Consider the following 19,535-nt stretch of genomic DNA (forward strand, 5'->3'; position numbering starts at 1 on the left):
ATATAGAGAGGGGTTCATTTGAGAAGTGGTAAGTATTTGAGAAGTAAAAAGAGGTAAGAAAAAAACGTGAGGATAATTATCAAGCCGAGATGTTAGAAGGTGCAAAATTAATAGTCGGTCAAGATTGGTCAAGAATTGCGGTTTTGATTGGTCAGAGATTGCGGATTTGACTGGTCAAGAGTTGCAGCTTTAACTGGTCAATCGAAAAATAGAGGATTAGTTTCGTAACTTTTACAAATAGACGGCAAACAAGTGCAAATGTGAACCCATAGTTGCATATGTGAACCCATGGTTCATATGTGAATCGGTTAATTAGTTCATATGCGAATCACATTAGTTCATATGTGAGTTATACGGGTTCATATATGAACATATAGTAAATATGTGAATCAGACGGGTACACATATGCACTTGTTTTGCCGTCTATTTCTAAAAACTACGAAACTACCCTTTTATTTTCTATAAACCATGCACTTGATTCAAAGTCAAAGCCACAAATCCTGACCAAATGAAAGACTATGATCAACTGTACTTCTCAAATACTTATCATTCTCAAATGAACCTAATGCTTCGTATGTATATGTATGTGTGTGTATATATAGATATAATATTATACACACATATTTGTCATATTTATTTAGAATTTTGAAACAGGTTATTGAAAGATGACTAGTATAACAATTTATAAGAATATATGCAAAAAGCATACATATTAGATTTCCATTAACATCAACAGAAAGATCCTAGTAACTCGGTCCACTTGCTAAAATTTAAAATATTAATTCAACAAGTTTTTAAACGTGAGTTTTGGATTATTTATGATTTAATAAAAACCTTTTACTAATTTTTCACTTCTGATTCATACTAAAATATTATATATTGTATCCTACAAATACACTAAAAATCATATATAAAAATTTAGATTTAATTACAAATACTGTTCCTGCGTTTTGTTGAAAATGACATCTTTTTTCCTTATATGTTTTTAAAATTACAAGATAGTCACCGTGGCTTGTAAAAACATCTAGATTTTGTCCTTCTCTATAACAACCGTTAAAAAGAACATTAAGTAAGAGATATTTTTGTCTTTTATCTAATCAAAATTGATTTTATGATTGGCCTTTGTGGTTTTGGATTAGGAAAAAAGATAAAAAATCGATAAAAGAAGGAATATATCCCATTTTTAAAGGAATTCTTTTAACAATCGTTAGAAGATGAGATGAAATTTGAAAAACCACAAGTACCAAGTTTGTAGTTTACTCAAAGAATATATATATATATATATATATATATATACATATATATATAGACTTGGGATCATGTGAGACCAATGGTTTTTCGTGAGACCCGTAAGACCAATTCTTAACCCTTAGATTAGATTTACAATATAACAATCTGAACATTCATAAACGCCACGATACTTCTCAATAATTACAAAATTGACACCGTGCAATTTAGACCATTAGATCATTAACTTATAAATTTGATCAATGAACATAAATTGATCTTAACGGGTCTCACGAAAAGCACTTGGTCTTACGTGAACTCAACCCTATATATATATATATATTTTGCCACAATGTCCAAATAATTATTAAGAGTAGAAAAAAGTGGAATAGAGAATCTTGAATGAATCTTGAGTGTTGTCATTCATTCATCAGCATCCAAAAAGGAGGGAACAGAACATCTATTAGACATTCCATTCCAATAATCTCTTTTTAGAGTGTTTTTATACTTTATTATTATATATTTTAATAAATAAATATGTATGAAAAGATTTTTTTTAATAATATTGATGTAAAGTGAGGGATGTTGCATTTACTTTGTGTTTTTAGAGTCTTTTTACAAATGAAATGGAGGGAGGAAATAGTGATGATTACTTTCATTCCAACTAATAGAGGATATAGAAATAAAGAAATAACAAACAATTAAAAATATTTATAAAATTACATATGTACTCATTAATTATAATCTGGTGTAAAGTGTGATATATTTATAGAAATTACATCTTTCTTTTCCTAGGGTCTCAAAATTGGTATTTATACAAGCAAGGAGAGGACATGATGCCGTATGATTGAACCCTTTTAGCTCTAGTACACAACTGAAAATAGTGTTGGGCAATCGTCTTACCATCCATGCGGTCTTATAGTGTCGTATGTCCTTCTAGAAAGACACGACGTCTTTTGTAGTTGAGAGTATACACTACAACAAATTGGGTTTATAGGACACTCCCAATTTTTAGGCGTCTTAATAGACTATTTATAGGACCAAAAAAATAAAGTGTCATATCTAAAGACATTATAATAAGTTTATATGACGTTTGTTAACGTCGCAATAAGTTTTTTAGAATATTTTTAATATAAAACGTCTCATTAGCAACTTTATAGGACACTATTTGAAAATTGTCCTATAAAAACAAGTGTCCTATAAAAAATGGCTTTATAGGACATTTTCTCAAAAGTGTCCTATAAAGTTGTTAATGCGACATTTTGTATTAAAATATCCTAAAAAAATTTGTTAAGACGCTCAGAAACGTCATATAAACTTATTACAGCACCGTTAGATAGGACACTTTATTTTTTTGGTCCTATAAATTAAGTCCTATAAATGTTCTATTAGGACGCTTAAAAGTTGGGAGTGTCCTATAAATCCAATTTTGTTGTTGTGATACTATTGTACTGTTCGTTTACTAAATAAGACAATAACTGGTATTTTAGATTTTGATACTTGCTTTCAATACTTGACTAATTGTCAGTGGTTTCCTCAAGTATTCAAGATCCACTGATTTCTTCAACTAATAATATAATATATTTTTACCTGATAATCTAGTTTTGTTTCACAAATGACATGTTTCTTTATCATTACATTTTAAGCTAGGGTCATTAATAGAAATGAACACCTTAAAATTGTAGCACAAAGGACCAATATGTGATGTTTGGTCTCGAGGGATATTCGTAATAGTTACAACTTTCATACGCAAGAACATGATGATGGGATGGTCACACGTACCACTATATTATGTATGAAATGGTCTTCTTATAACAAGTCTGAGTCTGACAACTATTAGTTGTTGGATAAAGTGAGATCAAACATCATAATGTAGGGAGTTGTCTTGTTTAAATGCACTTGGGTTGATAATATTCAAGGGGTTAGAATGAAGTATGAACATAATACGGTAGATATGAAATACAAGTTGAAGCTAGCTAGAGAATAGAAGACTCGTTTGTCCAAGTATCACATGCAAAGCAAATTTATTTCATCTATGTTCAACTCAATGTATATTTATTCGATGTATGTATATATCTATCTTGTTTTAAGAGTGTTTTGTTTTTTAATATATCTCTTTTTCATAGAAGTTGGTTTTATATGGCATGCAATTTAGCATGAGTCTGAGTTGGTGATGAGATAACAGGTCTATTGAACGCTGAGATAGAGATAGATCTATTGTTTCATAAGTCGTTGGTGCTACCAACAGTTCTGTTGCATGCGTCAATGAGATGCTTAGCATCCCATCGACCCCAGATACAACCGATACAAATGTTATTTAGATGACTAATGATACGAAGTCATCACATAGGATCCAGGATCCAAATGCTGGAGAATAGGCACACGATAATATGTCAAGAGGACCAAGATTGATCCGAGTATGTATGTTGATGTTTTATATAAAATTAATCATATGTCTCGGAAGCGGCTGTGATATCATTATAAGATTTGTTCTTACTATCTTGATACATTACCAAGCATAGTGTCAGGTGTGCCTTGCACCGACAAACTGTGGTAATATTGTCATTACACGATGGAACGATACGATTTTCCATTATCAGATATATCTACACATTTTTTTCCTAATGATTTTTGTTTTCACGATGAATGGAAAACTGGGGAGTGAACATCAAAGTTGAGAGATGGTAAACAAAATCAAAACACCCAACAAGATGGAGTAGCATACCAACTTACCGGAGGATCCATCCACGTCACAACATTGATTGCATTTTCTAAGTTACCTTAAACTTGTAGTTATGTTTTTTAACTTATTTTTTTCTTAATTTCTAAAAACAACTATGTTTGACTTTTAGCAAATAAATGCACTAGTGAGATGTTTGAAATGATCCATAAGAACAAAGGGTCGGGGAGCTGTCGAGAACTTATCATCCTGGATCTTACACCCGTTTATAGTAGGTAACCTATTAACAACGTTTTGTTATCATATGTCATACAATAAGAATCATGAGGCGATGATCTAGAAGTATGGGTCAATAGTTAGTGCCAAACATTTTAATCACTGAATAAAAAAAAGATTCAGCGATGCTTTTGTTTTAGAAAAGATAAGTAGATATACCTTAGAGATATACTTACTCAAGAGTTCAGTGATAGAAGGGAACACTGAAATATCTTTTATAAAAACATTTTAATCACTCAATGAGAGAAGATTCAGTGACGGTTTTAAGATTTTACAAAAGAAGAAAAGTATATATACCTTAGAGAGAAATATACATTTACTCAAGAGTTTAGTGATACAATAAGAACGATGAATCATTTCACTTATGTATCACTGAGTATTGCTTAGAGCTGAAGGAATTAATCATCAGCGTTCAATATTCCAAGTTTCCTGATTAACATATTAAATCTTGTTTCATCAAGAGGTTCTGTAAACTAGTCAGGAAGTTGGTACTCAGTGGGTAGGAAGCAGAGTTCAATATTACCATTCATAACATGATCTCTGATAAAATGATATTTGATCTTGATATATTTGGTCTTGGAGTGAAATATAGGGTTGTTTGCAATTGCAATAGTACTAGTGCTATCACAATAGATAGAGATCTTTGAGAGCTTAAGATCATAGTCATTGAGCTGGTTTTTCATCCAAAGGATTTGGGCACAACAACTTCCAACAACAACATATTCAGCCTCAACAATTGATGTGGACACTGAATTTTGCTTCTTACTTTTCCAGCTCACCAACTTTCCACCTAGAAGCTGATAGCCTCCAGTGGTGCTTTTCCTATCAATCTTGCAACTTGCAAAATCACTATCCGCATAACTAATTAAGTCGAAACCTGAGTCTTTAGGATACCGAAGGCCCAGATTAGAAGTACCCTTAAAATATCTGAGTATGAATTTTACAACAATCAGAAGTGATTATTAGTTTCAGACTCATATATTGCATAAAAAAGTATAGTACATAATATCATGTCGGATAGCTGTTAGATACAACAAGGAGTCGATCATTCCTCCATAAACGGTAACGTTTACAGGCTGTCCATTTGGATCCTTGTTTAGCGAGAGAGGAGGAGCCATTGGAGTCTTCATAGATGAACTGTTGGTTAAGTCAAATTTCTTCAACATATCCCTGACATACTTACTTTGGTTGATAAAGATTACTTTATCAGATTGTTTGATTTGAAAACCTAGAAAGTAAGTCAGTTCTCTCATCATGCTTGATATTCTTTCTTCATGCATTTAGCGAACGAAAAACACAAAGAGGGATTGGTGGAACCTAATATAATATCATCAACATAAATTTGGATTAGATTGATATGACCCTTGACTTTACTAAGAAAATAGGGTCTGGTCAATCTTTCCAAGGAAAAATTTCTCAGAGATGAGAAATGAAAAAAGGGTGTCATACCAGGCACGAGGGGGCTGTTTTAACCCATAAAGAGCTTTATCCAAATGATTGACATGATTAGGATATTTTGATCAAGAAACCCTGGAGGTTGTTCAACATAAACTTTCTTCTGAAGTTTTCCATTCAGAAAAGCGCTCTTTACATCCATTTGGTAGACTTTAAAGTCCCTATAGGCAGCAAAGGCAAGGAAGATTCGAATAGCTTCGAGTCTAGCCACTGGTGTGAAGGTTTTGTCATAGTCGATTCCTCCTTCTTGCATGTATCTCTGAGCAACAAGACGAGTCTTGTTATGGGTTACAATTCCTTATTCATCTAACTTATTGCGATAAACCCACTTGGTGCCTATCATAGTTTTGTCATATGAACGCGGGGCAAGGTACCAGAATTTGTTTATATCAAACTCAATGAGTTATTTTTGCATAGCAGTGACCCAGCTTGGGTCAGTGATAGTGTCATTGATTTTGTTGCCAAAGAAAGAAAGTTCACAAAGAGACATATATTACCCAGACCGCGACGAGTCTGAATACCTGCACTTGGATCACCAAAAATTTGATGGATGGGATGGTATTTCGTCCATCGTTGAGCTAGTTGAAGATAACTTTATGAGACTTGAGGCTTTGGCATAAAAGAAGAGGCTTTTACAAGAGAGTCTTCAGCAATAGTTTGAATTGCCAAAGGAGCCTCAGAGAACGATTCATTGACTGATAGAGGTTTAGTGTGTAAAGGAGATTCAATGACTAAAGGGTCAGTATTTGAAGTAGAAGGGGGTAAGTGACTAATTGGAATGACAACAATTCCTAAAGAGGATTCAAGATTGTTATTAGTCGTTTCTGGAATGATGAATGGATCATCGTCAGCTTCAGGAAGGTCAGCGCTCGGTTGATTGTTGAAGGAAGCTTCAGGAAGTTCAGCGCTCGGTTGATTGCTGAAGGAAGCTTTAGGAAGTTCAGCGCTCACTTTGTTATTTGTTGAATACTCTGAAGGCTTTGGACACTGAAAAATGTCTAAGAAAGATTTTTTCATCAGCTTTCGGATCGAACTTTCTAAGTTGATCTCTGTTGTTTAAGATATAATATGTACAACCAAAGATATGAAGAAAGCTAAGAGAAGGCTTTCTCCTATGGAAGAGTTCGTAAGCTGTCTTCTTGAATCTCTTGGCGATCAGCAACCGGTTCTGAGTAAAACAAGCAGTGCTGATAGCTTCTTCCCATACTTGAGTAGGGAGACAAGATTCACTGAGCATTGATCGAGCGACTTCAATAATCGTTTGATTTCTCTTTTCAGTGACCCTGTTCTGTTGTGAAGTTCTCATAGCTTAAAAGTTATGCGAGATTCTCTTGTTTAATAATCGTTTGATTTCTCCTTTCAGTGACCATGGAAAGCACGCTTAGTTCAGATATTCTTGCAAGCGTCAAACAGAATCAAGACGGCTTGACTTAGTCCACTTCTTTTTTCAAGGGCCGTCAATGATAAGGATGCGGAATCAGCGCTCAGAGTTTCATGCCACAATTCTAGCATAGTCTGTTTGACTTAGGCGTATACAAGGAGGCATCCTCCTCAGGTTACAATTACCTGAGAGTGCCGACTAAGATTATAGCCAATTCTTGTGAGAATACTGTTTAGATTGAGAGAGTTATTATTTGCTTCTCATCTAATAAAAAGCATCCGACTTATTCAAAGATTACCTTATTTTCTTATCTTTGTTGAATATTTCATTTGATCATTTCAGTATACTATTTTCATTTCTTTTATATTCTTCCAAACTGTTTTTTCTGATAATTAAGAGAATCTGGGTTCAAACAATTAGTATCAGAGCCAACTAATCAAATTCAGTGATTAGTCGATCGATATCCATCATGATACTTCTCTTAATATCTGGTTACTTGTTTTTAAAAGGAATTTCATTCATATTATTGATCTGTTTAAAAAAGTTTTCTTTTAGTATTCTGGAAATCGGTCAAACTCAACTTTTTTACTTTCAAATCAAATTTTTCTCTCAAAAATCCTTGAACAAAATGTCTAGTCAATCGTGGAACTCCATGTATAGCGCCGGTTCCCTTACGAAACCTCCGACTCTCATTAGGGAAGAATATCCCCAATGGAAAATTTGTATGGTAAATTTTTATGAAGGTCTAGACCTTGAACTTTACGAGTCTATTTTGAAATAGCCCTTTCGTACCTACTACCCTAATTCCTCGCATTCCTACTGCTGGCGATACGGTCGAAGTACCTGCCAGACGAGTTCCCAAGCTTCTTAGAGATTGGGATGATTAGGACAAGAGGAAAGTGGAAGTGGACCAGAAAGCCAAGAGGCTTTTAATCATGGCCCTTCCCAATGAGATTTCTCAATCTCTGGATGCTTACGAATCTGCCTAAGATCTATGGGATCAACAGGCAAACCAGCTGGAAGGTGGAATTAAGATGAACAAAAACCGCCGTGCTCAATGCCTAAATGAGTACAACAGTTTTCAAGATTTTCCTGATGAGTCTCTCGAGCAGACTTATCACACATTCAACACGCTGATCAACTAATGTCGAAAATGTGATGTGATCAGAACTTAAGAGGAGAACATTATGCTCTTCTTGAAAAGATTGAATGCAGAACGGGGGAACTTGACCATGTCTCTCCAGGAAAACCAAGACCTGGAGCAATGGACTCTTCATGACGTGTATGGCACCTTGCAAGCGCAGGAGCAAGAGGTGCAAAAGGCCAAGGTCGCTCTGGGTGGACTATTGATCCTAGATCTCTCAATAACACGGATATTCAAGTTATGAATAACCTAAATATATCGTATGGATGGAAAATAGTGAAGAACTCAAGAATATTCAATGAATAAATGGGGTGTCAAAGGATTCACTATTATTGAATTGATTGAATGGAAAGCGTAAACGATTACAAGAATAATAAAGCCTATTTATACTAGTAATCTAAATATAGAGATTGCTATCTATGGAAGATATATCACTAATCTCTTAAGGAAATAATGCAATCTAAAATTATGGAAACTAAATTAAACTAAATAAGGCAATGAGAATCCAACTGTCGATTTGCTATATGCAGCTGTCTTCTTGAGGACGTGTTCAACCATGAGTCTTTGGGTCTTCTTGAAAGGATATCTCTGGTTGAACTATTGTGGAAAACTCCAAGTGTTGATGACCAGAAGGGTTATGGAGATGCGCTGTTCATCGCACCTATGGACCTTCATCGCATCTCTGGTTGTATAGGACACTTAGACTTTTTCCTTGCAAGTCTTCCATCGACCTTCTGCTCTTTCACACTTGTTTGTTTTTCATTACTTTTATAATTTAGAGTGATGGGGTATAACAATCTCCCCCCAAATTAATGAAAAAACAAACAATGACTAATCTATGAACAATGAAAGAATTATGAAAAGCATACTCATCTAGAAAAACATTCTTTTGCCAAATATTTTCATTGGACTAAAAGATTGGATGATTTCTTACAAAAATTGAATGAAAGTACATGATGGAAATAAAATAAATTACTCATGGTCTCCATTATAGATCTTCCAAAAACGCATCACCAGTCCTCTGAAACGAATGACTGTGGAGATACCATGGATGAGCTCTTGTCCTTCCTTCATCGGTACATGCACTCTGCCCAATCTTTCTCGAATGACCTTATGAAACCATTCAACTATATCTGTTGAGTACTTGAAGATCTCAGTCATTCTGAAGAATTTTTTTAACTCCATACTCATTCTTGAAGACCAAGCCGAGTTCTGGTTGAGCTAGGACCGATGCAGAGTGCTTCTCCTGTAGGCCTGGGAAATCTTCATTTGGAGGTGTGTAGGAGAGTCTTTCAATACCTAGTTCAAGAGCTATTTAGAAGTCGCTCTTTGCTCTGAACTTTACCAGGGTCCCCATCGTCTCTACTATCGCTCTGTTGGAAACCAGAAGCTCTGGTCTTTGGAACCAGAGGCTCTGGTGCAAAATGATTAAAGTGACCAAGTTAAATGCATGAGAAAAACGAATGAGGGGAGACCAAGTTTGACCAGAGGGTATGGCCACAAAGACTTGGAATCCAGAGGCTCTGGTATATAGAACCAGAGGCCCTGGTTTGGATATGGGATACTTAGTAAAAGTATCAAGTACTTTCTTTGGACCAGAGGGTCTCTAGTTCCATATGGAATGAAATTTGGCCAAATAAAAACAAGTGTTTCTAATTGGCCAGAGGCTCTAGTCTTTAGAACCAAAAACTCTGGTTTAGAGTAATTGGTTATGAGGGTCACTATAATATATCACTTTTAGGCATAACCAAGAGATACTGAGAATCTCTGGTTTTAAAGAGATAATTTGCGTCTAAGTGGTGAGATTTAGCATACCCATCTTGCTGACAAGAAATAGAAATCGTTTCTCATCGAGTGCTTTTTTAAAAATGTCAGCAAGTTGAATCTCTGTAGGAACAAAATACATCTATATTGTTCCCTTTTCTAAATGATCTTTGAGAAAATGGTACATGACATCAATGTGCTTAGTCTTAGAATGCTGCTCAGGATTTGCAGAGATAGCTATGGCACTCTTGGAGTCACAGAGGATGGGAATCTTTTCATATTGAAATCCATAATCCTTGAGCTGGGTCTTCATCCAGAGAACTTATGAACAACAACTAGCTGCAACAACATATTCTGCTTCTGCTATAGAGGTTGAAACACAATTCTATTTTCTGGATGTCCAACTTACCAGCTTGTCCCCCAAGAGTTGACAGCTTCCAAACGTACTCTTTCTATCAAGCTTGCAACCTGCATGATCTGCATCTGTATAGGCTATTAGGTCAAAGCCAGAGTTCTTTGGGTACCAGAGACCCAATGAAGGGGTTCCCTTGAGGTATCTAAAGATCTTCTTGACTGTAGAGAGATGAAATTCCTTAGGATTAGCTTGATACCTTGCACAAAGACATGTAGCAAAAATAATATCTGGTCTACTAGTTGTTAGATACAGAAGTGATCCAATCATGCCTCTGTAGGTTGTTACATCCACAGGTTTGCCTGATGGATCAGCAAATAACTTAGCTCCTGTAGCCATTGGTGTTCTTATCGATGATGAATTTGAGAGAGAGTATTTCTTTAAAAGGTTAGTCACATATTTGGACTGATTTATGAAAATTCCTTCTGAAGTTTGTTTTATTTGAAAACCAAGGAAGAAATTGAGCTCTCCCATCATACTCATCTCAAATTTGCTTTTCATCAGCTCTGAGAATTTTTTGCAAAATTTTGAGTTAGTAGAGCCAAATATGATATCGTCCACATATATTTGCACAAGTAAAATATCACCTTTGTGCTTCTTGAGAAAGAGAGTTGTGTCGATGGTACTTTTTTTGAATCCATTGGCAATGAGAAAGGTAGAGAGTGTATCATACCAGGCCCTGGGTGCTTGCTTTAGCCCATAGAGGGATTTGTCCATAAAATAGACATAGTCTGGATGCTTTAGATTTTCGAACCTAGGGGGCTGCTGCACATATACTTCCTCTTGAAGTTTTTCATTGAGGAAAGCAGACTTGACATCCATCTGATAGACCTTGAAATCTTTGTGTGCTGCATAGGTGAGGAATATCCTGATGGCTTAATGTCTAGCGACGGGAGAAAATGTTTCATCGTAGTCAATCCCTTCTTCTTGGCAGTAGCCCTTGGCAACAAGCCTATCCATGTTCTTTACAACTATGCCATCTTCATCCTTCTTGTTTCTGAAGACGCATTTGGAACCTAATGGTCGTTTTCCCTTTGGGTAGAGGAATTAGGGACCATACTTTGTTTCTCTCAAACTGGAGTAGCTCTTCTTGCATGGCGTTTATCCAGTTTGGATCTTGTAGGGCTTCAGAAATCTTCTTGGGTTCGATCATACTTGGAAAGTTGGCGAAAAGGCATTCATTGGCAGTAGCAGATCTCGTCTTGACACCGGATGATGGATTACCAATGATTTGGTGATGAGGATGGTCTTTTGTCCACTTGGTGCAAGATTGAGGTTTTGGAGCAACAAGATGCAGTTCTTCATCGAGTGATGGAACTGCTTGCTCCCCCTCATAGAGATAATCTCCAGAGTGATGCTTTGGTTCTGAAGATATAGGAGAAGTAGAGGGTGAAGTAAGATGAGTTTCAGAAAGAGTTGTACCTTCAGCATTGGAGACTTCATGTGCTTCATCGGCTCTGGAAGAGGGTTCTTCAATGGGTACTTGTCCAGAGACTACTTCTTCTTCGAAGATGTCTTCAAATAAATGAGCCAACTTTGATTCATTGGGTTTGCTAAGTGATAAATCAGAGGCTCTTTGTGATAGCCCGAGTCCTGAACTGCTGTGTCCAGAAGTCATTGGTGAAGAATCATCGAAGGATACATTTATGCTTTCTATGACGATCTTTGTCCTTTTGATGAACACTCTGTAGGCCTTGGCAGTTTGAGAGTAACCCAGAAATATGCCTTCATTAGCCTTCTTGTCGAATTTGCCAAGATATTCCCTATCGTTGAGTACAAAGCATTTGCACCCAAAGACATGGAAATATTTGACATTGGGACGTCATTGGTTGATGAGTTCATATGGTGTCTTCTGGTGCCTCTTGTTGATGATTGATCGGTTCTAGGTGAAACATGCTGTAGAAATTGTTTTGGCCCAGAAGGAGATTGGTAGCTCTGATAAAGCAAGCATGGTCCTTGCTGCTTCTACTAGGGTTCTGGTCCTTCGCTCAACGACTCTGTTTTGCTGCGGAGTTTCGGAAGATGAAAAGTTTTGAGAAATACCTTCACTCATGAAGTATTCATCAATTTTGGTATTCATGAATTCTGTTCCATTGTCACTTTTAACTTTGATGAGCTTGCATTGGAGAAGGACTTGGAGCTTTTTCATCACCGCGATGAGAAGGTTAGGAACGTCTGATTTCTTCTTGACAAATTCATCCCATGTGTATCTTGAGTATTTATCAACTAGTACTAGGATGTACTTCTTTCCCGAGAGGCTTTGAGTGGAGATTGGCCCACAGAGGGCGATGTGGATCATGTCCAAGGGCTTGGAACAAAAGATTTCTGACTTAGTTCTGTTAGAGGCCCGTTTCAGCTTCCCCATCTCAGAGGCTGAGCATAAGTGGTCTTTTTCAAAGTTGAGATCAGGAATCCCCTTGTCTGGCTTCGGTTTAGCTAACTTCTTCAGGACATCAAAGTTTAGATGTGAGAATTTCTAGTGCCATAGCCAATTTTCATCACTCTTATGGGAGACAAGGCAGAGTGTGTCTTGACCCATAGAGGAATGAAAGTCTAGAAGATAGAGGTTTCCTTCTCTCTTCACTTTGATGATGGTTCGACCGAGATTTGTTTCGATGATGCAGAAACTTTTGCGAAATCTGACTTCAGAACCCTCGTCGCAGAACTGGCTTATGCTTAGCAAGTTATGCTGCAAACCTTCAACATAAGCCACTTTATCGATGGAGATTTTGTCTTTGATCAGAGTGTCGTATCCCTTGATGTTTTCCTTGCTGTTTGTCTCCAAAAGTAACAAAGCCTCCAGATTTTTTGATGAAGGAGGACAACTGACTTTTATGACCAGTCATGTGCCTGGAGCAACCTGAATCTATATACCATGGTTGCACATGCTGGTCCTGCAAGACAAGTTAAGGGTTTTTAGGTACCCATTTCATAATGGGTCCACATTTGTTAGTCGGGGATACGACATTTTTCTTTTCATCATCCCTCTTGGAATTGGGCTGATTTCCATTACCCTTAGCCTTTGCAGGCTTGGGATTATTTCCATTGCCCTTGGCCTTTGTAGGCTTGAGCTTTTTCATATTTTCATGAGCCTTAACATTTTTATAACGGTATACATGCTTAGAAAAGATACAATGATGATTTAACATGTGATTCCTAAGGTTTTGTAAAAGTGTTAAACACTGACGTTAGGAGTTTTTGGACAAGAGTGTATGAAAAAATCTCTTTTATTCGATGAAAAAGAAGTAAAAACAGAGTGTGAAGATTCTGTCCTAGTATTGGTTGTTTTTATAAACTTCCTATCTAGTGCAAATTTTTTATTTGAAGGAGCAGACGTGTGCTTTACTTCTTTCCTGAGGATGGGCTTCTTCTCTTTAGCTAAAGGAGAAGAAGAGTGCAGGTTAGAATTTTCAAAAGCAGGCTACTTCTGTTTCTGTTCACGAGTAAACTAAATGAATTTAGATGTAGGGATTGGGTCTTGTGAAGTACTTTGGCAGACTTAATGTTATTCACTTTTTCTTTTCCTTTGTCTGAAGGGTTCATAAGTTTTGGAATATCAGATTTCATTGGGGATTTGAAAGTTTCTGGTTTCTTATCCTCAATGATTTTTGGTGATTCATAGATTATTTCTTCTTCAGAGTCAGAATCAAGAAAGTCTCTCGCAGATTTGTTGAAACAAAAATTTTCATGGATGTTTTTGGGAGGAATGGGTTCTGAGGTTGATGGTTCAGAATCATCTGTTGGGAGTTCCATCGCTTCTGATTTCTTAGATGAACTTCCAATGTTACTTGAATTGTTCATCGATCCATCAAATGATGGTCCTTACCAAGAGTTTCTGTTCCATCAACAACACTTGCTAATGAACTTGTGGGATTGATAACCAAAGGCTCTGGTTTAACCATAAGATTTCCATCGATCTCTAGTTTGGAGGCATCATCCTTCTCATCAAAATTCTTACTTGTACTGCTCTCATAAACCACATTCTCAAAGTCTTGCCTCAGGAGAACGGTTTTCCATTGACTTTAACCCTTTTGAAGTTTGCTTTGGGTTTTGGGTAAAAGTTGGATCCAAGTTTAAAAGTGGATTCAAGGGTGGATTTCTTGGTCTCGATAAAAGAGTCAAGATCATTGAATCCAATCCCTTGGTAATCCTTTTGTCCATTAAGTTTTTCATACACATCTTGGGCATCTTTGTATTTCTTCATCAGGGGTTCATTGGTTTGAAGCTTCTTATGAAGAATCTCCCTTTCTTTTTGGAAAAAATATTTAAGAGCCACTGAATTAAGTCTTTATGCCTCAGATTCTTTCAAGGCCTTTACCTTCTTTTCTAAATCTTTGGTTATTCTCTTGTTTAGATCCAGAAGTTTTTCTTCCTCTGAATTTCAGTGATGCAATGTGAGTTTTTCCTTAACCAATTCAGCCTTTTCTTCAGTGAGAAGATCAATATCTCTTTTGTAGAAACTGACTTCTTTTTCAGCTTTTAATCTTTCAAAATTTAGTTTTTCTTTAAGTTTGAGAAATCTTCTTAAAGGTTCATGACCCTTAACTCTAGCTCTGATGGAGCAGAGTTGCTTTCATCGATGGAAGGGTCACATACCTGGTCATCGGAGTCAGAGGCAGATTCTGCATTGGACCTGGCCATGAGGCATATGAGTGCCTTGTCTTCTTCATCAGACGAAGAATCAGACACCCGGTTTTTTTTTCAACCATCAGGCTTCGCTCTTTAGGATTGTACTTGTATTTATTCTTGTAGTAGTCAGCATCCTTTACCAGTCGTCCTCTGCATTCTTTTGAAAAATGCCCTATCTTCCCACATCTGTAGCAGCGAAGACCATCTTTCCTTCCGTCTCCTTCTCTTCTGTCCTCTCTTCTTTCCTCTCTGTCTTCTCTTCTGTCTTCTCTTCTTCCATCCTTTTGATGAAATTTCATCGGCTTCTGATCATAGGAAGGCTGATACGTCTCCCTTCTGGAGTCTCTTCTTTCATAGGGCTTCTTGAAGAACTTCTTCTGGAATTGTTTAGTTATCAAGGCCAGAGACTTGGCAAAATCTTTGAGGTCATCATCAGAATCAGATGCTTCTTCTTCGGATTCTAACTCTACTACTAGTGCCTTTTTGTTTTTCTTTTTGTGTTCTCTGGTAGAACTCCTTCTAACTTCCTTTTTCTTCTGCAGCAAGGGCGAGGGGTCCACCAATGGAAACCTTCCTCTTCAATATATCCTTCTCTTGAGCAGCAAGAGTTCTATAGACATCATGAAGCGACTAACTGTCTAAGTCCTGATTTGCTTGGAGGGACATTAAAAGTTGAGTCCACTCATCGCCGAGACTATTGAGGAATAAGACGTTTTCTTCTTTCGTCCTAATGATGTCATTTCGGCGACATTGATTAATCAATGTGTTGAAACGATCATAGGTCTTTTGAATAGGTTCATCAGGTAGCGCCTTGAAATTTGTGTATTCGTTTAGGCATTGCGTCCTACGATTTTTCTTTGTCTTCGCACCTCTTTCTAGTTGGCTTGCCAGTTCATCCCATATCTCCTTTGCTGTTGTACTAGCATCAAGAGATTGGAAGACGTCGTTGGGAATGGACATAATAATTAGCCTTTTTGCCTTTTTGTCTGCCTCTACACTTTCCATGTCATCTTCATCCCAATTCTTTTCGTCTTTCGCTATGTAGTAGGCAACAACTTCTGCAGTCGTGCTTGTTCTAGGAACTCTTGGAACAAGAGTCTGAGAAACATATGGGTCTTCCATGACAGATTTGAGGAGATTTCTGTCCATCCCCTCCAGCAAGTTCACCATTCGAATCCTCCATTGTGGATACTCTTCACGTTGAAGAATTGGAGGTTTGGTGAGGGAACCCACACTATATGCAGAATTCCAGTTGGCCATGATAATTTTTGAAAGAGAAGAACACGCTTTTGGAAGATAAGAACACAATTTTTAACGGATGAAAATTGAGAGATTTTTGAATATTCAGATTCAAATTGAACGTTTTGATTGAAAATCAATCAATCTGCTCTGATACCAATTGTTGATCCTAGATCTCTCAATAACACGAATATTCAAGTTATGAATAACCTAAATATATCGTGTGGATGGAAAACAGTGAAGAACTCAAGAATATTCAATGAATAAAGAGAGTGTCAAAGGATTCACTATTATTGAATTGATTGAATGGAAAGCGTAAACGATTACAAGAATAATAAAGCCTATTTATACTAGTAATCTAAATATGGAGATTGCTATCTATGGAAGATATATTGCTAATCTCTTAAGGAAAGAAAGCAATCTAGAATTATGGAAACTAAATAAACTAAATAAGGCAACGAGAATCCAGCTGTCGGTTTGCCATCTCCAGCTGTCTTCTTGAGGGCGTGTTCAACCATGAGTCTTTGGGTCTTCTTGAAAAGATATCTCTGGTTGAACTGTTGTGAAAAACTCCAAGTGTTGATGACCAGAGGGGTTATGGAGATCTGCTGTTCATCGCACCTATGGACCTTCATCGCATATCTGGTTGTATAGGACACTTAGACTTTTTCCTTGCAAATCTTCCATCGTTCTTTTGCTCTTTCACACTTGTATGTTTTTCATTACTTTTACAATTTAGAGTGTTGGGGTATAACATCTGGCTCTTGTCTCTGACTCAAAAGAGACTGGATCCAGTCAACCACACAGAGAGAAAAGATCAAAGAAGGACAAGAGAAGGGGGAATAAGGCTCTTATTATGGAGAGCGACGATGAAGACAGAACATCAAGCTCTGAAGATGATGATATCAGTGCTTTTGCACATTCCTTGGCTTTGATTACCAAGGAATTTCAAAGGAAATTTGGGAAAAAAGTCTTTGACAAGATAGGAAGATGAGGAGACAGGAAAAGAAGCAGAGGCTTCGAAGGAAGGAACCCTCCCTCTGTGCCAAACAAGAAGGAGGAAGAGCAGTCTGAAGAAGAAGAACAAACCCACTTATGTGGAATGGCTGTTGAGAATGATGCAAAAGAGACTGAATCTAGCTTCGACTCCTAGGTATGTTCTCCCTCTGGTTATTCTTATTCCAATCTGGAAGAAAGCATCTCTTCTTTAACTCACGATTTCATAAAACTATAGCAAAAACTTTCTGTCGAGAAATCTAAAAGAAAATCTTTGGAAAAAGAAAAATCCTTCTTTGAATGTGAGACAGAGTTATTGACTGTAGAAAAACAAGAGTTATCAGTGGAAAAAGAAAAACTTTTAGAAACAAAAGGTTCCACTGAAAATAGTCTTAAATTAGAGTGTTCTAAACTGAAAGCAGCTATACAAAAGTAGGAAAAAGAGATTTTAGAAAAGGAGCGTGATAGGCTAAATTCTGAAGCCTTGAAGAATTAGTTTCAAAAGGAAAGAGAATTCCTACACCAGAGCTTACAAAAAATAGAGCTCTTGATCAAAAAATATCAAGATGCTCAGGAGGTGTATGAAAAGATTAATTCTCAACAGGATAGAGCAGGGATAGGTTATACAGACCTAGACGTCACATGGAAGAAGAAATCCACTCTTGAGTCTGTGTTTAGGTTAGGGGCAGAGCAAAAACCAAATTTTCCATCTCTGCATAATAACTCACCTTTCAAAAGATGTAAACTTGAGAATGGGGGCAGAATTCAAAAGTTAAAATTCGAAAACATCTCTTATTCTTCAAAAAGTATGTAACAAGTTGATATAAATAGCATACAGAAGACATAGGGGATTTTCTGTTTTGGGTCTAATAATCTTGAACATCCTAAAACGAATGGTGATGTGGTTAAACCTGAACCAAATGAAATCAAGAGTTCTTCAACAGACAACTTTGTTAAAACTCTGAATCCAAAGTTAATGGATGACTTCACAGAAATGGTGAGACAGGTTTTCGAGTAAGATTTGCTTGAGGTCTTGAATTATCCTTCTAAAGGTCATGCAGATACTTATGAGAGTAATTTCTTGGATACTTTTGGAAAATTTTCAACAACAGAAGATGGATGAAGGCTCTAGTTCATGTACGCGATAATCTCAAGCTCTTAATGATACCTCTGCAACTCAAAATTCACACATGGATTTTCTTGACTCTGACTTAGAATCAGAGGTGGACTCGAGTAAAGAGCAAGTGGAGACAGAGATAGTGGAAACAAGACCAGAAGTTGTGAAACTTCCAAATGAGAAATCTAATAAATCTGTTTCAGCAATGGGACAAAGGAAAAAGATTCTCATAGATCCTGATTTCCTAAGCATGTCTAAAAGAGATAAATCCACTCTAAAGCTTGAATACAGGGCAAAGAAAGCTAAACCTGTTACCTCTGTATCAAAGGGCTCTACACCCATATCTAAAAAGCCAATTAAGTTCACTCCAGAACAGAATGGAAAATCCGCTGCTGACTCTATTTTAAATTCCTCTATTTCAGAGAGGCCTCTGAAGACCAAAGGAGTAAGAAGGGATAAGGAGAGGACAGAGAAGACTCATTCAAAGAAGTCTAAACAATCTGAACTAGATAGGAAGTTCGTTAGAACTAACAATGCTAGAAATGATTGTAATAAAATGTTTTATGAATCCAATAAACCGTTTTGTCATCAAAAATGTGTTTATACTTGTGAATGTCTCTCTCTGCTACAAAAGTTAAAGCAACATTTCTCTAATCCCAACTGCATTCTCTCTGGGTCATCAAGGGTAAATTCCAAAAAGACCCAGAAGAGGAAGAAAAATCTTAAGGCCAAATCTGGCAAACCAGAACTTAAGTCTGGTAACTCAGGTGTTGAGACAGATCCTCTCCCCCAAGCTAGAATTTAATCTCCTAAGCCTAATCATCGAGGACCCATTATGAAATGGGTACCTACTACAAATTATTTTGCAGAAGCTGCATGTGGACATTTGGTATCTTAACTCCGGATGATCAAGACACATTACCGACGACAAGAGGCTACTCTTCTCATACAGAGAGTAAATCGGAGGAAGAATAACCTTTGGGGATAATATGCAAAGAGAAATCAAGGGATACAGAGATCTTCATCAAAGTAAGGTTTCTGTCTTTAAGGTTGCTTATGTCTCTGGGCTTAAACATAATCTTTTGAGCATAAGTCAACTTTGTGATTCTAGCTACAATGTCAAGTTCCATAAGAAAGCTTGTTCTATTATATCAGAATCAAGTCAGGAGTTGCTAAGAGCCAAACGTAAGGGTAATCTATACCTTATGAACTTCT

At 36.8% G+C, this 19,535-nt stretch overlaps 1 pseudogene; it reads right to left on the reverse strand.

The window, feature by feature from the left end:
* Window positions 1–9,955: 9,955 nt before the first annotated feature.
* On the reverse strand, window positions 9,956–16,117 carry LOC112512896 (annotated as a pseudogene).
* Window positions 16,118–19,535: the final 3,418 nt, after the last annotated feature.

The sequence above is a fragment of the Cynara cardunculus genome (assembly GCF_001531365.2).
Source record: "Cynara cardunculus var. scolymus isolate 2C chromosome LG 5, CcrdV1, whole genome shotgun sequence".
Classification (NCBI taxonomy): domain Eukaryota; kingdom Viridiplantae; phylum Streptophyta; class Magnoliopsida; order Asterales; family Asteraceae; genus Cynara; species Cynara cardunculus.